Consider the following 17,956-nt stretch of genomic DNA (forward strand, 5'->3'; position numbering starts at 1 on the left):
AAAAACCTATAAAGAGTAAAAATATAAAAAATGTTAGCTGAATAAAATGAATAATCAGTTATGTAGTCTGACAAAATTCATCTCAAAAAAGCAGAATTGTTGGCTTGGGAGATGGCTCAGTAGTTAACAGCACTAACTGCTCTTAAGAGATCTTGAGTTCAATTCCCAGTAACAACACGGTGTCCCTCATGTATAAAGGGATCTGATGCCCACCTCTGTATACAGATAGAGAACTCATTCATAAACCATTTTTTAAAAGGTATAGATTGTTAAACTAGATTTATCTCCATGAAATACATTTGAAGAAATATTAATCAAGACACAGAAAAAAATTAAAAAGGAAATAATAACTTGACTAAGTAAATTAAAAGGAATTTTTAACAGTAAACTTAAAAAGCAATGAAATTATTACATGCTGAGGAATAAAGGGAAAATCCTACCCCTAGACAAAGAACTACATGCAAATAATGACCATTGAGCAGAGGGGGAGGGGAGGACACCTGGTGTCCCCAGCAGTGAGCTCTCTATTTGGTTATCCAATACAAAGTAGTCAGGCCTGAAACCATATACACACAAAAAGTACTCACTATGTATGTTTACATATTTATGAATATGTCTAAATTTGTCAAGGGATGAAAGGTAATTTGCAGGTAGAGAAATAATTTGTATGGAGTGAATATGTTCAGAGTATGTTATATACTTGAAAGGCTTCATGAAACCCATCAGTATGTATGCAAAATTCAAATCAATAAAAAGAATATCTTGGAAATGCTAGCAAGCCCTACATGATGTTATTAGCTGTGTCTGAGAAAATGTTAACACTTTACCTACATTGAGTGGATGCATCTTTGTAGTTGCATTTAGACTGTCCACAATAGGACACTGTGAAGAGTACTCCCATAAGCTGTTCTTTATTTAGTAAACAACAAACCATTTATAAGCTAAACTTTGTTTCACAGAAACCTGGCTAGCCTAACAGGCATAATTCTATGGGTTTTTTCCCTGGCATCACTTATACAAAGAAACATCATTACGCTGTAGGCTATGCAATGTCATAACATAGTATATTTGTTCATTGAAAATATTGGAGAAACATCTCTTAGTGAAATACCATTCACAAAATAAATATGTGTGAAAGGAGGGTAATGGGGTATTAGAAGTGATTTATGTACCTAAAAAGGTAATATGCAATACATATCAAATATTTCCCATTCTGAAAAGCCAACCTTTAAATGTATTATCATTATCAAAGTCTTCCCAGCAAAGAAATATTATTTAACTTCTCAAAAATTTTCCATAATTGAGGCAGTTTACAAAACAAGATCGATGTTTTCCAAAATATTTTGAGCAAACCAGTGGAAAAAGACAATGTTTTAAAAAAAATGTTTGGTATGTATTCAAGTTTAAGTTTTCTCTTAATCTGGTTCATGGTATTTGCACAAACTTACATTACTGGGCATTGGTATAAGCTGAGATGACAACTTGATGAAATCAGCTGATTTGCCATGAGATGATATACAAAGCTGAAAAAAAATATGGATCTCCTATAATTTCAAACAAAGAATGGATTTCCATTTAAAATCAATACTCTCGTGAAACAATTGCTGTATTTTAAAACCACAATTATTAAAAGACATATGCCGTATAGTTTTCAGTCAATGAAAAATGGAACTTTAAGTGACTTTACATTTGTATACTAAGATAGCATAATAATGATATAGTTATTAAAAATGTTGTCTTTAATCTACTCAAAACAATTTGAGTTGTTTTAATTTTATTGTTCATAGGTATATGCCTCAGCTGAAAGTTTTTGGAATGATATAAACTTCAAAGAATAAAGTATTGTATACCATTAGGGAAGGCTCCAGGTAAGAGCAACCCATCATTTAAGGGTCACGAGTTTATCTCTTCTTGGAAGCATTTATATAAACTCATTTAAAGAACACAGATTTTATGTTGTATTGAGAGACATGGTTTCTCATAAGTTTGTCAGATGCTTAAATACTTACAAAACCAAATTTTATTAACATTTAAATTATTTAGTAACCTGTTTCTATTTATGCTTCAAAAGCTAAATGCAAATTATGACTAAAATCCATGACTTCGTCTTCAAAGCCAGGGAAAATATCTTTCTTAATAATCATCAACAAAGTTTGCATGCTGAAACTTAATATGGTAAATAGTTTAAAGGATAGCTCTTATGTTTACCCTGTTATTCAATTTAGCCCTAAACCAGGGTATAATATGCCTCACGAGGGCTCTCTGATTTTATTAAATCAATTAGACTTTTGATCAGACAGAACAAAGACATTTCAGATAATCGACATTAACTGGTGCTTATGTTGAAAAGAGGAGATTCATTTTGAGAGAGACATGCTTCCTTCATTTCTAAGGATCAGGAAAATCCTGGCTTATCCTTGTCCATGACACAGACTAGAGACTAGAAACTCTTTGTTAGTCTCTAAGAGCAACTCTCACAAAGTGTTATTTGACATTAACAATTAGTTGAGGGGGATATATGGCTACCTACATGTCCTTAACACCTACCAGAAAAGTATAACCAACAAAAACAAGTAAAATATTGGATGTATGCATGGGGGGAGATGGCAGGTATCACTACAGAATTAGAGAAAGGAAGGAGGGAAAACAATACTAAAGATGTTTTTAAAAGCTATTGTCATATTTATTTTATATTTACCTAAAAATAATAATTCTCAAATAGATGGAAACACACACACACACCAAATGAAGTCATGACACTTGGTCTAACACTGAGGCTGTCAATAACCAGAGATCATACAAAAAATACAACCAGCAAGCAGTACAAACATCCTTTTGAGGTCCAAGAGACTCATCAAACTATATCGATGATTCCCATTGCCCCATTTTGCCTCTCAGATGTTTAATGTAATTCTCTATTGCTGGAGATACCATGAATTTTGTATACAGGACTCAAAGTATTAGATATGCATCTGACCCAGAAGCCTTCTCCTTGAGAACTAGCTCTCATAGTAAAAATGCTGCTATGCAAGCTACTAGAAGAGAAAATTAATCAAGAGTCCTCCTAAGAATTGATGCCTGTGATCCATACAAATGACTAGCAATAGTGGTACTCATATTTTTACAGTAATTAATAGCTCCCAAATTGGGCTTAAGTTTCCCTCAACAGGAGATGAATCATGCCTTGTACTGGAAATTTATATAACCTATGACTAGTGGGATCATGGACCCTAGAGGAATACCTACTGTAGTCATTTTCTAGACCAGCATAACTCTTAGCTGCATTCTAAATACTTATTCTTATATTCAGCAATAACATTATCTCTTACTCCCCATCAAGACAGTTTCTTTTGCATGAGATAGAGATCACTACAAAAAGCAAAGTTTGTCAAAATACAGTTGCCTGTGGGTTCCTCTACAATGCAACTTCTGCTTAGAGAATATTGCACAAGAAAGGAGAAAACACTATATAATAGCTTAGAGGACCAGAATTTTTACAGTGTGACGTTGTCTCCTAGAAATAACAGAGAAGATACACATCCGTGGTACCATAAAAATATTGATTCCTAAACAAGACCCACATCAATAAACAACATTAATAAAAATGCTACCATGGAAGAGGGAATTCTCTTATATAGGATCACACCCTAAACAAAGAAATGGAAGAAAATATTAAATACTAAGAGAATAAAAAGAGTTATTTCTCTTAAAGGTGAGTCTTGAAGATGTGCACACACACACACACACACACACACACACACACACACACACACACACACATATATATATATATATAACTCTAAAGGCACTCAGCAGGTTTTATTTATGAATCTATGCATAGTAATAGAGAAAAAGAGCTCATGAATGCTCAACTAAGTAAGAGAAGAGTGGGTGAGGAGCATGGCATGGTGGCATACACCTTTTTTTTAATTTCTCCTGGACATATAACCAAAAGATGCTCCAACATACAACAAAGACACATGTTCTGCTATGTTCGTAGCAGATTCATTTATAATATCCAGAAGCTGGAAATTACTCAGATGCCCTTTTAACAGAGGAATGGACTCCAAAATTGTGGCACATCTACACAACGGAGTACTACTCAGCTATCAAAAAAAATGACTTCGTGAAATTCATAGGCAAATGGATGGAACTAGAAAATATCATCCTGAGTGAGGTAACTCATTCACAGAAAAATACACTTGGTATGCACTTATTGATAAGTGGATATTAGCCAATAAGCTCGAATTACCCAAGATGCAATCCACAGAATACAGGAATCTCAAGAAGGATGACCAAAATGCGGGTACCCCCACTCTTTCTTAAAAGGGGGAAAATATTCATAGGAGGGGATATGGAAGCAAAGTTTAGAGCAGCAACTCAAGTATTGGCCATTCAAAGCCTGTCCCACATGTGACCCATATACATATACAGCCACCAAAACCAGATAAGATTGATGAAGCTAAAAAATGCATGCTGAAAGGAACTGTATATAGATCTCTCCTGAGAGACACATCCAGAGCATGTCCAATACAGAGGTCAATGCTAGCAGCAAAACACCGAACTGAGAACAGGACTGACCCCCTTGGGGAGAATTAGAGAAAGTATTGAAAGAGTTGAAGGGGCTTGCAACCCCATAAAAACAACAATGTTCACCAACCAGAGCTTCAAGGGACTAAACCACTAACCCAAGGACTGTACATGAACTGACCCAGGGCTCCAACTGCATATGTAGCAGAGAATAGCCTTGTTGGGACACCAGTGGAAAGGGAAGCCCTTGGTCCTGCCAAGGTTGGACTCCCAGTGCAGGGGAATATGGGGGGGGCAGTAAGGTATATAAGGGGAATACCCGTATGGGGGATGGGGAGGGAAGGGATGGGGGCTTATGGACAGGAAACCGAAGGGGAATAACATTTGAGATGTAAGTAAAGAAATATATCTAATAAAATTTAAAAATAAAGAAGTGTGGGAGGAGTTGAATGGAGGAAAGTTAAAAGTGGAAATGACAAAATAAAAAAAATAGCATCTTCAATAAATGGTGTTAAAACTAGAAAAAATAATTCCACTAAGAATGGATCAAACTGTCATTTGTAACTATTTTAGGTAGAGAATATATTTATTTTAGTTCCTACAAAGTTAGTTGGTCATTCAGATGTTCCTATGTAAAATGAATATCAAAATTCTACTAGTGACTGATTCCCCAGGTCTCCCAGAGATTCTGATTCTGTTAATTACCTGTAATGACAGGTATTCTGGAGACCAGCTTCAACCATTTAAAAAAGCAATATTTTAATATCTGTCAAACTCCAGAAAATTACTATGTTCACTTGTCCAAATGAAAACTTCATTTATCAAGAAAAATAATACCCAACATTATCGTGGTAGGCGAGTAAACCAATTAAGGACTGGACTTTGTCTTCAAAACTCGTACATGTCAAATACAGGTAAGCAAATCTATAACCTATTGTTTCTGATTTTGGAATTATCCTAATGAAAGATGTATTGACAATAATTGTGCTTATATTTTCCTGTGCTATCCCACTTTGTCTGACTTTATGTAAACAAAAGTACAGCTCTCTGCTTAATATCTACTCCATTATTATTTTAGAAAATGTCTATCACAGCTGAATCTGCAATAGTCATCCTCAAACTTATCCTGTGAATCCTTCTTCCACTCCAAGACATGGAAGACTCTATATTTTCTGCTTTTTCCCCAATATGACTAACTTTTTCTCATTTTATGCCTGCTGTTCTGTTCTTATTAAATTTACCTTTATTCAATCACTATTTGTATAATGTGGGCACCATTGATTCCTTTTATCCCTTTAATCTTATATTAGTAGTTAGAAGAACAGGATCCAGTGCTGGCCAACTTTTCACAAAACAAATCCCAAAACATCCTATATTGAGAAACAATTGAAAATGACAAGTAGAATGGTCTCAGAAAAAGTTTGGCCCATGTCCATGAAACTTTCATATCAACAGGATCCAATACTCATTCTAACACACCTTTATTACTCTGCCAACATAAGGAAAATGGATGCTGGGGCTACTATCTGCATAACTCTTCAGAATAAAAGTTTCTAATGGAAGAGCATTCTTCCGCTCCTCTCATATAAACTTAAAAGAATACATATTTTGAGAAAGGAATGTTACAGGTATGACAGGAGTTAGATATGAAGTATTCAAAATCAACAAAACAAACAAACAAACAAACAAACAACAACAAAACCAAATACTTACAATTGTTTCTGAACATTCATGTCCCTTGTTAGTCAGAAATCCCCTTTGGGTTTAATCAACTTTGAAGATACAAAAAGATTTCTTTTGGCTTATAAAATAAGATGTCAGAGCATTGTCTTATATGATATACTGATATGCAGTTTTCATGCTCAAAATGTCTCTAGCTTCATTGCAATATTATTTTCACTGTAGTTTTTATTATACACATTTATTCTTCTCTAAAAGATTATGAGTGAAATATCATAGATGTGAGGTCTAATCCGTCTTTGTTTGTGAGGGGAAAAGTATAACTTTACCCCATGAATGTGGTCCCACTTCATGAGTATTCATAGAAACGTCTTTAAAATATACAGCGCATCATCTTCTGTGTTACCTACTTTCTGAAAATTATATTTCAACCTTGAGTGCATATGGCTTTGTTTAATGAATCTCTAATTAAAGTATCATTATCTTTTATCTGATTTTGTTACTTTGTGAGGATAAGATGTGAGGAAAAACAATAACCTAGCACCAGATTGGTGTGCCCACATCAGGTGTTGTATAGAGTCAGGCAACACCCAATCAGCTAATATATTTCTGGTCTTTTTAATTGCTCTCTGACCAGGCACTGCTTCCAGCTGCTCCTACTGATGCTGCTACAACATAGTCTAAGCCTGTGCTGCTCCAGAGGGGCTGACTTGCCATAGGGGTGTGTGTCTGTGTCTTTGTGTGTGTGTGTGTGTGTGTGTGTGTGTGTGTGTGTGTGTGTTTCTGAGAAAGAGAGAGAGAGAGAGAGAGAGAGAGAGAGAGAGAGAGAGAGAGAGAGAGAGAGAGATTCTTACTTTTTCACAGGACTGTCAGCAGAAAGACTTTATAGAAGCTCCAAAAAAATTAAATCAGATTGAATATTTTCTGTTATATTTCTGTGTGAATGACAACACTTTACCTTTGAGCTAAAACTAACAGAACTTTGTAATGTGCTTCAGTAGTAATATTAATCGTGTTAACATTTATTTTGATAATATTCTAAAACAATAACAATTATATCTGATAAGCAATGTTGGTCATAGGGATTGAAACATGAGTAGTGTATAAAAATTATTATAGTCACAAGAAGAAAATAATTATATATCACAAGTATAAAATTAAAATATGATGTTATTGGCTGAGTGCTAATGATGAGTCAGACTTGAGATGGCCTTTTAATTTTGTAACAGAATAACCTAGAATATTCAGGGCCTGTGGCATCTAACTTAGAAATGCAACCAAGCTGGACACAGGTTCTTTGTAGTTTGATACTTTGAAAGAATTGGGGCATTAAATACAAACACAAGTGTTAGATTTCACTTGAACTAGAAGAGAAAACAGAAATCAGAGTAAAAGGTGTTTCTTTTTTTTTTTTTTTTTTTTTTTTTTTACTTGAAGGCATGCTCCACATTCTTGATGCCTTTAATTTTCTTCTCTGGAAGAAGGCCAAGGGCTTCTCCCAACAAGGCCATTCTCTGCTACATATGCAATTGGAGTTGGGCCAGTCCATGTACAGTCTTTGGGTAGTGGTTTAGTCCCTGGAAGCTCTGGTTGGCATTGTAGTTATTATGGGGTTGCAAGCCCCTTCAGGTCTTTCAATCCTTACTCTAATTTCCCCAAAGGGGGTCCTGTTTTCAGTTCAGGGGTTTGCTGGTAGCTTTCACCTCTGTATTTGACATGTTTTAATGCACATATAGATTACGGATATAAGAAATGAATAAACTTTGAGGAGTTATGCTAATAAATCTTAACAGCACACAAGGAAATGCTAAAATAAATCCCAAAGCAATGATTAAATTCTAAAAAGAAGAAGGCCTATAGTTGAAAATATAAATAAAGCAACTAACATACATTATATAAGCATAAGAATATGGAAATAAAGCTATAGAAACATCTGTCAAAATATTATAAGATCTCACATCTCATCATCTAACATTTTATTAGACACTCATGATGAACAGAAAAGGAGAGATGGTTATTTGGAAAGGGTACCAACAGAAGGCGAAAATATAAGCCTGAAAAACTGGACATATGAATATTGATAGACCAAACCATATGTAATTTATCAGAGTCCTGACTTTATGTAATTAGTGCCTATGAACCAGGTAGGAAATTTATGGTATTAGAATTTAAATATTGAGGCTCAAACAAGGAAATTTTGATTCATAAATATAAAATTTAAGAATTATCTTTGTGAGATTTCTGGACCAAGTCAAGATGCCTCTAGCATCCAACTATTCCAGGGAACCTCTACTCTCCTACTGCTTTTACTTTGCCTTCATCAGACTCCTGAACCATACAGGTAAGCTTTCCTTCTCCCACCCATCTTTTTTGCATTCTGAGCCTTCTTGGTCAAGCCAAGATACCCTGAGTAGCCTGTAATCCCAGGGGGGACACAATGTATTGCTGAATAATAGTAAAGCAGAATATCAAAACCCAGATAAAATCTACTAAAAGTTTTCAAAGTCAAGAGAAAGTTAGAAAAAATGTTACCTGGTAGGTGTGAATAAGCAGACTGATGCTGTTACTGTGGGCCCAAGATGGTACCTGTGGCAACAAATGATGAGGGGATTTATGACATCATAATAAAGAAGCCAGTGAAAATGGCTACCTGTTTCTGCTGCCAGGATAGGCCTATTTCAGAGTATGAGGACTTCAAACTTGGATGTAACTTACAAAACAACAGTTAAAAATAAATAAATAAACAAACGAACATAAACAAACAAGAAAAACTTTCTAGAAGAGTCATTTTTGTCCCTGCAGTACTTTTAGACAGGGACAATTTTGGGTCAGAGTGTGGACTATGAGATGGCAACCTCATCCCTCCACTTGATGCCCTGTCTTTCTACTGTAGACAGACTATATAAGTTCACTCTCTGCACCGTTGGGCATTTCATCTAAGGTCCCTACCTCTGAGTCCTGAGCACCTCTCACCTCCCAGGTCTTTGGTACATTACAGAGGAACTCCAAACTCTTACTCAACAAGGTTGCCTGTTTCCATTCTTTCTGCTAAAACAACTGTAGGGACTAAAATGGAGGAAAGACTGAGGGAAAGGAGGTTCATTGACTAGCCCAAATTGAGACCCAGCTCAAGGGGAGGCTCCAAGGCCTATTACTATTACTAATATTACTGATGCTATGGTGTGCTTATGGACAGGAGCCTATCATAGCCAAGGGAGAGGACCAAAATGTAGCTGAAATAGTCAAATGCTGATACTTACATTCAACCAATGGACAGAAGCAGGGGACTCCCATGGTTGAGTTAGGAAAAGCTTGAAGAAGCTGGGGAGTAGAACGAACCCATAGGAAGACGATCAGTCTCAACTAACCTGGAATCCCGAGATCTCTCAGACACTGAGCCACCAACCAGGCAGTACACACAAGCTGATAATAAGGCCCCCCAACATACATACATACATACATACACACACACACATATATATATATATGTGTGTGTGTGTGTGTATGTGTGTGTGTGTGTAGCAGAGGACTGTCTGTTCTGACTTCAGTTCTGACTTCAGTGATAGAAGATGATGCACTTAACCCTCAAGAGACTTTAAGACACAGGGAGTGGAGAGGCATGGTGGAGTAGGGGTGGGGACATTTTCTTGGAGACATGGGAGGAGAAATGGGATGAAGAACTGTAGGAGGGTGGACCAGAAGAATAACAATTGGACTGTAAAAAGATATAATAATAATAATAATAATAATAATAATAATAATAATAATAATGCAGTAGAAACATTGAAGATCTTTTCAGGTCCTTCAGGAGTGTATAGTGAATATTGGCTGACTATAAAAGGCATAAAAATCTTTATTCCTTGAGGTATAGCTTAATGGTTCAATGTTCACATATTATGCTAAGTCACTTGGCAAACCAACAAAATGTTCTCAGACTTTAGGTTATCTAAATACCTATTGATATGCCTTTATTTCATTAAAAGTCTTTGAACAAGAAATTTTAGGAATTTACAATTTGTACAAGTGTTTTTGAATAGGAGATAATAAGTTGTCCTTTGCTTCACAGATACTCTGTTGCCACATAGTGAATGTTTTATCATCTCTAGTGACAGAATTTGCAATATGATTGGTTATTTGCCAATATTCTGCACAATACAAATTATTCAATTTGTTAAATATTAATGTGTTTGTGTCACTCTATCAAAAGTTATCTTTTATTAAATATTCCTGCATTCATTGAGAATCTTTTTGACATTTTCTGATACCTTTACTATGAAGGAATGGTTTTGAATTGTGTCAGGGTCTTTTATTTAAGTTGATTTCTTTTTTATTTTAAAATATTGCATTTACAAAATAGGACAGAGCCATGTATAATACCTTCCATTATGTGCCAACAAATATCTATCCACCAGAAAGAGATTAAGAAAGAAATACAAAAGATAATTATATTGTTTTGGGGAAACAAAATAGAAGATGGTGGTGAAATGTTAAGATTAATGCTTAATTTTTAAAATTTAATTTTTGAGGAAGAACCAAATAAATATTTTCAAAGTGGAAACAAAACAGATTATTGGATCTCTATAACCATGAATCATGAAAGGATTGAAAAGCTGACTCAACCAACAGGAAGATAAGGAATAAAATTAGTCTCCATGCTATAGAAAATACAGAAAACTACATTGGACTATAACAAAGTATCCTTTTCCTTTTGTGTTATTTTATAACTTGTCACAATGAGAAGCAAAAACAGTAACAATTCCATAGCTTCCTTACCCCCCATTGTCATGGTTCCATGTGAAATAATTCAATTATGTTTTTCCTTAATATGCATGCATACTAAAATTGGAACAATGCAGTAAGTAGATTAGCATGGCTTCTGAACAAGGCTGACATACAAATTTTCCAAATATCTTTCTTAATAACTCTATTACTATAAAAACCAGGTCAGGTAAAAATACAACAACAACAAAGAAAACAATACTCTTGATGAACATAAATATAAAAATATTAAATACAATACCTACAAATCAAAATACAGACATACATTTTGAATCCATTTTAAAAGGAGTAGTGTTTTTTCTTCCCATTGATGCTAGCACAAATTTGTTCCTTTTTGAGTCATTATTATTATTATTATTATTATTATTATTATTATTATTGTTATTATTAAACATGCTATTTGACATGGCAATTGACATACTCCTTCTTAGTTACCCTTCCACAAGCCCCCATTCCATTCGCACTCTAGCCCTCCTTTGCCTCTAAAAGGGTGCTCCTCTACCCATTTACCAACCCCTGCCTCACTGCTCTAGCATTACACTACTCTGGGGAATCAAGCCTCCACAGGATCCAGGGCCTCCCCTCCCACTGATGTCAGATAAGGCCATCCTATGTTACATATGTATCTGGAGCCATGGATCACTCCAGGTACACTCCTTGGTTGGTGATGTAGTCTTTGGTAGTTCTGGATGGTCTGTTTAGTTGATATTGTTGTTCTTCCTAGAGGATTGCAATCCATTTCAGCTCCTTTAGTTCTTACCCTAGCTCTTCCATTGGGGTCAGGCCAATCATTGTGAGTATCTGCATCTCTATGGGTAAGGTGCTTATAGAAACTCTCAGCAGACATCCTAGACTTCTGTCAGCAAGCACTTCTTGGCATCAGCAACAGTCTCTGGGTTTAGCATCTACAGACGGGATGAATCCCTAGGAGGGGCAGTCTCTGGATGGCCTTTCCTTCACTTTCTGTTCCAATTTTTGTCCCTGTCCTTCCTTTGGACAAGAACAAATCTGGGTTAATATTTTGAGATGGGTGGGGGGCCCCATCCCTCAAATGGGGGCCTTGACTATCTACTGGATGTGGTCTTTCTAAGTTAGATCTCCCCTTGATTGGTTATTTAGGGTTAAGTAATCCCCCTTCGGTCCAGGAAGCCTTTCACTAACCTGGCATTTGGGACTTACTAGTGGCTCCCCCAATTTCCCATCCCCCACTGCTATATATTTCTATTCCATTTCCTGACCCTCTGAACTTCACTCCTGTCCCTTCCAATACTTGATCCTGACCCCATTCCCCACCCCTCCCAGGTCCTTCATTTTACCTACTGTGATTACTTTCTTAACACTTCTATGTAGGATTGAAGCATCCACATTTTGGTCTTTCTTCCTTTTAAGCTCCATGTTGTTTGTGGGCTCTGTCTTTGGTATTCTGAGCTTTAGGGCTAATAGCCACTTATCAGTGATTCATATGATGTGTGCTATTTTATGACTGCGTTAAATCACTCAGGAAGGTATTTTCTAGTTCAATCCATTTCCTGGCAAATTTTATGAAATATTTGGTTTTTTTTCTTTTTTCTTTTTTGTTCATCTTTATTAACTTGGGTATTTCTTATTTACATTTCAATTGTTTTTCCCTTTCCTGGTTTCCAGGCCAACATCCCCCTAACTCCTCCCTCTCCCCTTCTCTATGGGTGTTCCCCTTCCCATCCTCCCCTCATTACTATCCTCCCCCCAACAATAACGTTCACTGGGGTTTCAGTCTTGGCAGAACCAAGGGCTTCCCATTCCACTGGTGCCCTTACTAAGCTATTCATTGCTACCTATGAGGTTGGAGCCCAGGGTCAGTCCATGTATAGTCTTTGGGTAGTGGCTTATTCCCTGGAAGCTCTGGTTGGTTGGCATTGTTGTTCATATGGGGTCTCAAGCCCCTTCAAGCTCTTTCAGTCCTTTCTCTGATTCCTTCAACGGGGGTCCTGTTCTCAGTTCAGTGGTTTCCTGCTGGCATTCGCCTACGTATTTGCTGTATTTTGGGTGTGTCTCTCAGGAGAGATCTACATCCGGTTCTGGTCAGCCTGTACTTCTTTGTTTCAACTTTGCTTCATCCATCTTATCTAACTGGGCAGTTGTACATGTATGGGCCACATGTGGGGCAGGCTCTGAATGGATGTTCCTTCTGCCTCTCTTCTAAATTTTGCCTCCCTATTCCTCCCCCAAGGATATTCTTGTTCCCCTTTTAAAGGAGGAGTGAAGCATTCGCATTTTCGTCATCCTTTTTGAGTTTCATGTGTTCTGTCCATCTAGGATAATTGGAGCATTTGGGCTAATATCCATTTATCAAAGAGTGCATACCATGTGTGTTTTTCTTTGATTGGGTTACTTCACTCAGGATGATATTTTCCAGATCCATCCATTTGCCTATGAATTTCACAAAGACATTGTTTTTGATAGCTGAGTAGTGTTCCATTGTGTAGATGTACCACATTTTCTGTACCGATTACTCTGTTGAAGGAATCTGGGTTCTTTTCCAGCTTCTGGCTATTATAAATAAGGCTGCGATGAACATAGTGGAGCACGTGTCTTTTTTATATGTTGGGGCATCTTTTGGGTATATGCCCAAGAGAGGTATAGCTGGATCCTCAGGCAGTTCAATGTCCAATATTCTGAGGAACCTCCAGACTGATTTCCAGAATTGTTGTACCAGTCTGCAACCCCACCAACAATGGAGGAGTGTTCCTCTTTCTCCGCATCCTCACCAGCATTTGTTGTCACCTGAGTTTTTGATCTTAGCCATTCTCACTGGTGTGAGATGAAATCTCAGGGTTGTTTTGATTTGCATTTCCCTGATGACTAAAGATGTTGAACATTTCTTTAGGTGTTTCTCAGCCATTCAGCATTCCTCAGCTGCGAATTCTTTGTTTTGCTCTGAACCAGTATTTGTTTTTAATAACTGAGTAGTACTCCAGTGTGTAATTGTACATTTTTTATATCCATTCTTCTGTTGAGGGATATCCATGTTGTTTCCAGCTTATGGTTATTATAAATAAGGCAGCTATGAACATAGTGGAGCATGTGTCTTTTTTGTTTGCTGCAGGATATTTTGGGTATATGCCCAGGAGTATAGCTGTGTCTTAAGGTAGAACTATTTGCAATTTTCAGAGAAACAGCCAGATTGATTTCCAAAATTATTTTAACATCTTGCAGTGTCACCAGTAATGGATTAGCATTCCTCTTTCTTCACACCCTTACCAGCATCTCTTGTCATTGGCATTTTTGTTCTTAGCATTTTGATTCATATGAAGTGGAATTTCAGCATCATTTATATTTCCCTGATGACTAAGGATATGGAACATTTGGTTTTGTACTTCTCAGCCATTCTAGATTTCTCAGTTGAGAATTCTCCACTTAGCTATGCACTCCTTTGTGTAATAGAGTTTATTTGGTTCTCTCAAGTCTAACTTTTTGAGATCTTTATATATTTTAGATACTAGCCCACTATCATATGTATAGTTGGTAAAGGTCTTTTCCCTATCTCTGGGTTGGCATTTTGTCCTATTGACAAATGTCCTTTGCCTAAAGAAGCTTTTCAACTTCATGAGGTCCCATTCATCAATTCTTGATTTTAGAGCATGAACCATTGGTGTTTTTGTAGAGGAAAAATTTCCCTGTGCTGATGTGTTTGAGGATTTTCCCCACTTTCTCTTCTATTAGTTTCAGTGTATCTTGTTTTATGTGGAGGTCCTTGAACTACTTGGGCATGAGCTTTGCAAAAGGAGATAATAATAGATAAATTCACATGCTTCTACATGCTGACCAGCAATTGAACCACCATCATTTATTAAAAATGCTGTTTTTCCACACAGTGGATGGTATTGACTTGTTTGTCAAAGATCAAGAGAACAAAGTTGTGTAGGTTTATTTCTGGTACTTCAATTTTATTCTATTGTTCTACCTGCCTGCTTCTGTACAAATATGTTGTGTTCTTTTTTTTTTTTATCACTTTTTATCTGTAGTACAGCTTGAGGTCAAGGATGGTGATTCCCCTAGATTTATTCTATTGGTGAGAATAGTTTTCGCTATTCTAGGTTTTTGTTATCCTAGATGAACTTGAAAATCACTCTTTCTATTTCTGGGAGGAATTGCATTAGAATTTTGAAGAAGATTGCATTGAATCTATAGATTGCTTTTGATAAGATAGACATTTTTAAAATATTTATCCTGCTATTCCATGAGCAAGGGATATCTCTCCACCTTCTGAGGTCTTCCATTTCTTCCTTCAGAGTCTTGAAGTCATATAGGTCTTTCACTTGTTTGGTTAGAGTGAGCCTGATTAGATATTTTATATTATTTGTGACTATTGTGAAGGGTGTTGTATGCCTAATTTATTTCTCAGCCCATTTATCCTTTCAGTAGAGAAGGCTACTGTTTTAGAGTTAATTTTACATCCAGCCAGGTTGCTGAATTTGTTTATCTGCTGTAGGAGTTCTCTCTGGTAGATTTTCTGGGGTCGCTTATATATATACTACTATATCATGTGCAAAAAGTGATATTTTGACTTCCTCATTCCCATTTTGTATCCATTTGGTTTACTTTTGTTGTCTAATTGCTCTGGCAAAAGCTTAAAGTAGTATAATTAATAAGTAGGGAGAGAATGGGCAGCTTTATCCTTTCCCTGATTTTAGTGGAACTGCTTCAAGTTTTTTTCTCCATTTAGTTTGATGGGAGCTTTGGTTTGTTGTATATTGCTTTTAATATGTTTAGTTGTGAACCTTGAATCTGATCTCTCTAATATTTTTAACATGAAGGGGTGTTGTATTTTGGTAAACGTTTTTTCAGTATCTAATGAAATGAACATGTGTGTGTTTTTTTTAACCATGAATTTGTTCATATTGTGTATTATGTTGATGGATTTCCATATATTGAACCATCCCTAGATTCCTGGGATGAGACCTACTTGATCATCGAGAATGATTATTTTGATTTGTTTGTGGACTTAGTTTCTGAAAATTTTATTGAGAATTTTTAACTGATATTCATAAGGGAAATTGGTATGAAGTTCTTTCTTTATTGGGTCTTGGTATGGTTTAGGTATTAGTGTAACTATAGCTTCGTAGACAAATTGGATGATGTTCCTTCTGTTTCGATTTTGTGGGATAGATTGTGGATTATTGATATTAGGTCTTCTTTGAACTTCTGATAGAATTCTGCACTAAAACCATCTTGTCATGGGCTTCTTTGACTTGGGAGACTTTTAATGAATGCTTCTATTTTCTTAGGGTTATGGGATACTTTAAATTGTTTATCTGATCCTGATTTAACTTTGATACCTGGTGATTTGTCTAAAACACCATACATTTCATCTAAATTTTCGAGTTTTCTTGGGTATAGGCTTTTGACGTAGGATCACACAAGTTTTTTTTTTTTTTTTAATTCCCTTAATTTCTGTTGTTATGTCTCCCTTTTTTTTTCTGATTTTGTTAATTTGGGTACTGTCTCTCTGACCTCTAGCTAATTTGCTAATCCTTTATCTATCTTGTTGAACCAGCTCCTAGTTTTTTTTGTTTTGTTTTGTTTTTTTGTTTTTTGTTTTTGTTTGTTTGTTTCTTTTTGTAGTTCTCTTTGTTTCTACTTGGTTGATCTCAGCCCTGAGTTTGATTATTTCCTGAAGTCTATTCCCCTTGGGTGCATTTGCTTCTTTTTATTCTAGAACATTCAGATGTGCTGTTGAGCTGCTAGTGTAGGTCTCTCCAATTTCTTTATGAACTCACTCAGAGTTAGAAGTTTTCCTCGCAGCACTGCTTTCACTGTGGTCCATAAATTTGGGTATGGTGTGCCTTCATTTTTATTAAACTCTAGTGAGTCTTTATGTTTTCTTCATTCTTCCCTGACCAAGTTATCATTGAGTAGAGAGTTGTTCAACTTCCATGTTTATGTGGAATTTCTGTTGGTTTTGTTGTTATTGAAGACCAATCTTTGTCCATGGTGTTCTGATAGAATACATGGGATTAATTAAATGTTCTTGCATCTGTTGAGGATTGCTTTGTGACCAATTATATGGTCAGATATAGTGAAGGTACCATGGGGTGCTGAGAAGAATGTATATTCTTTTGTTTTATGGTGAAATGTTGTATGGAGATCTGTTAAATTCATTTGGTTCATAATGTCTGTACTTTCACTATGTCTTTGTAAAATTTTCCTTTCCATGAACTGCCCCTTTTTTGAGAGTGTGGTCTTCTAATATTATTATGTGTGGTTCAATCAGTGCTTAGATCTTCAGTAACATTTCTTTTAGAAATGTTGGTGCCTTTGTATTTGGGGTATAGATGTTCAGAATTGAGTGTTCATCCTGATGGATTTTTCTTTCATGTATATATATATATATATATTGTCTTTCCCAATATTTTTTTAGTAATTATTGTTTTAAGTCTATTTAATTGGTTATTTGTATGGCAACTCCAGCTTGTTTCTTGGGACCATTTGCTTGAAAAACATTTTTCCAGCCTTTTGGTTTGAGGTAGTGTCTGTCTTTGTCACTGAGGTGTATTTCCTTTATGCAGCAAAATTCTGGATTCCCGTTTATGTATGCAGTCTGTTAGTCTATGTTTTTTCATTGGGTTTATAAGTCCATTATGTTGAGAGATATTAAGGACCAATAGTTGTTTCTTCTTGTTTTTTTTTTTTTTTGTTTATTCCAGTGGATCTATATTTTTATGGTATTTATTTTTTGGGTTTTCTGTGATAAGATTAATTTCTTGGTTTTTGTTTTGTATAGTTTCCCTCCTTGTGTAAGAGATTTACTTTTATTATCATCCGTAGGGCTGGATTAGTGGAAGGGTGTTATTTAAATTTGTTTTGTCTTAGAAAAATCTTGGTTTCTTCATCTATGTTTGTGGGATGATGTCACAGTTGAAGCAGGTACAAGATAGAATGAGGCCTGTCTTTGGACAAGAAGGAAGGAGGGGTGGGAGAAAAGTTT

The 17,956-nt window shown here is 35.9% G+C and overlaps 1 non-coding gene across 1 annotated transcript; it reads left to right on the forward strand.

Moving 5' to 3' along the window:
* The first annotated feature begins 11,020 nt into the window (after positions 1–11,020).
* On the forward strand, positions 11,021–11,131 carry LOC116889456. Its single transcript, XR_004386413.1, has one exon. It is a non-coding gene; the product is annotated as a U6 spliceosomal RNA (small nuclear RNA).
* Positions 11,132–17,956: the final 6,825 nt, after the last annotated feature.

This window comes from Rattus rattus, chromosome X (assembly GCF_011064425.1).
Source record: "Rattus rattus isolate New Zealand chromosome X, Rrattus_CSIRO_v1, whole genome shotgun sequence".
In the NCBI taxonomy this organism is placed as follows: domain Eukaryota; kingdom Metazoa; phylum Chordata; class Mammalia; order Rodentia; family Muridae; genus Rattus; species Rattus rattus.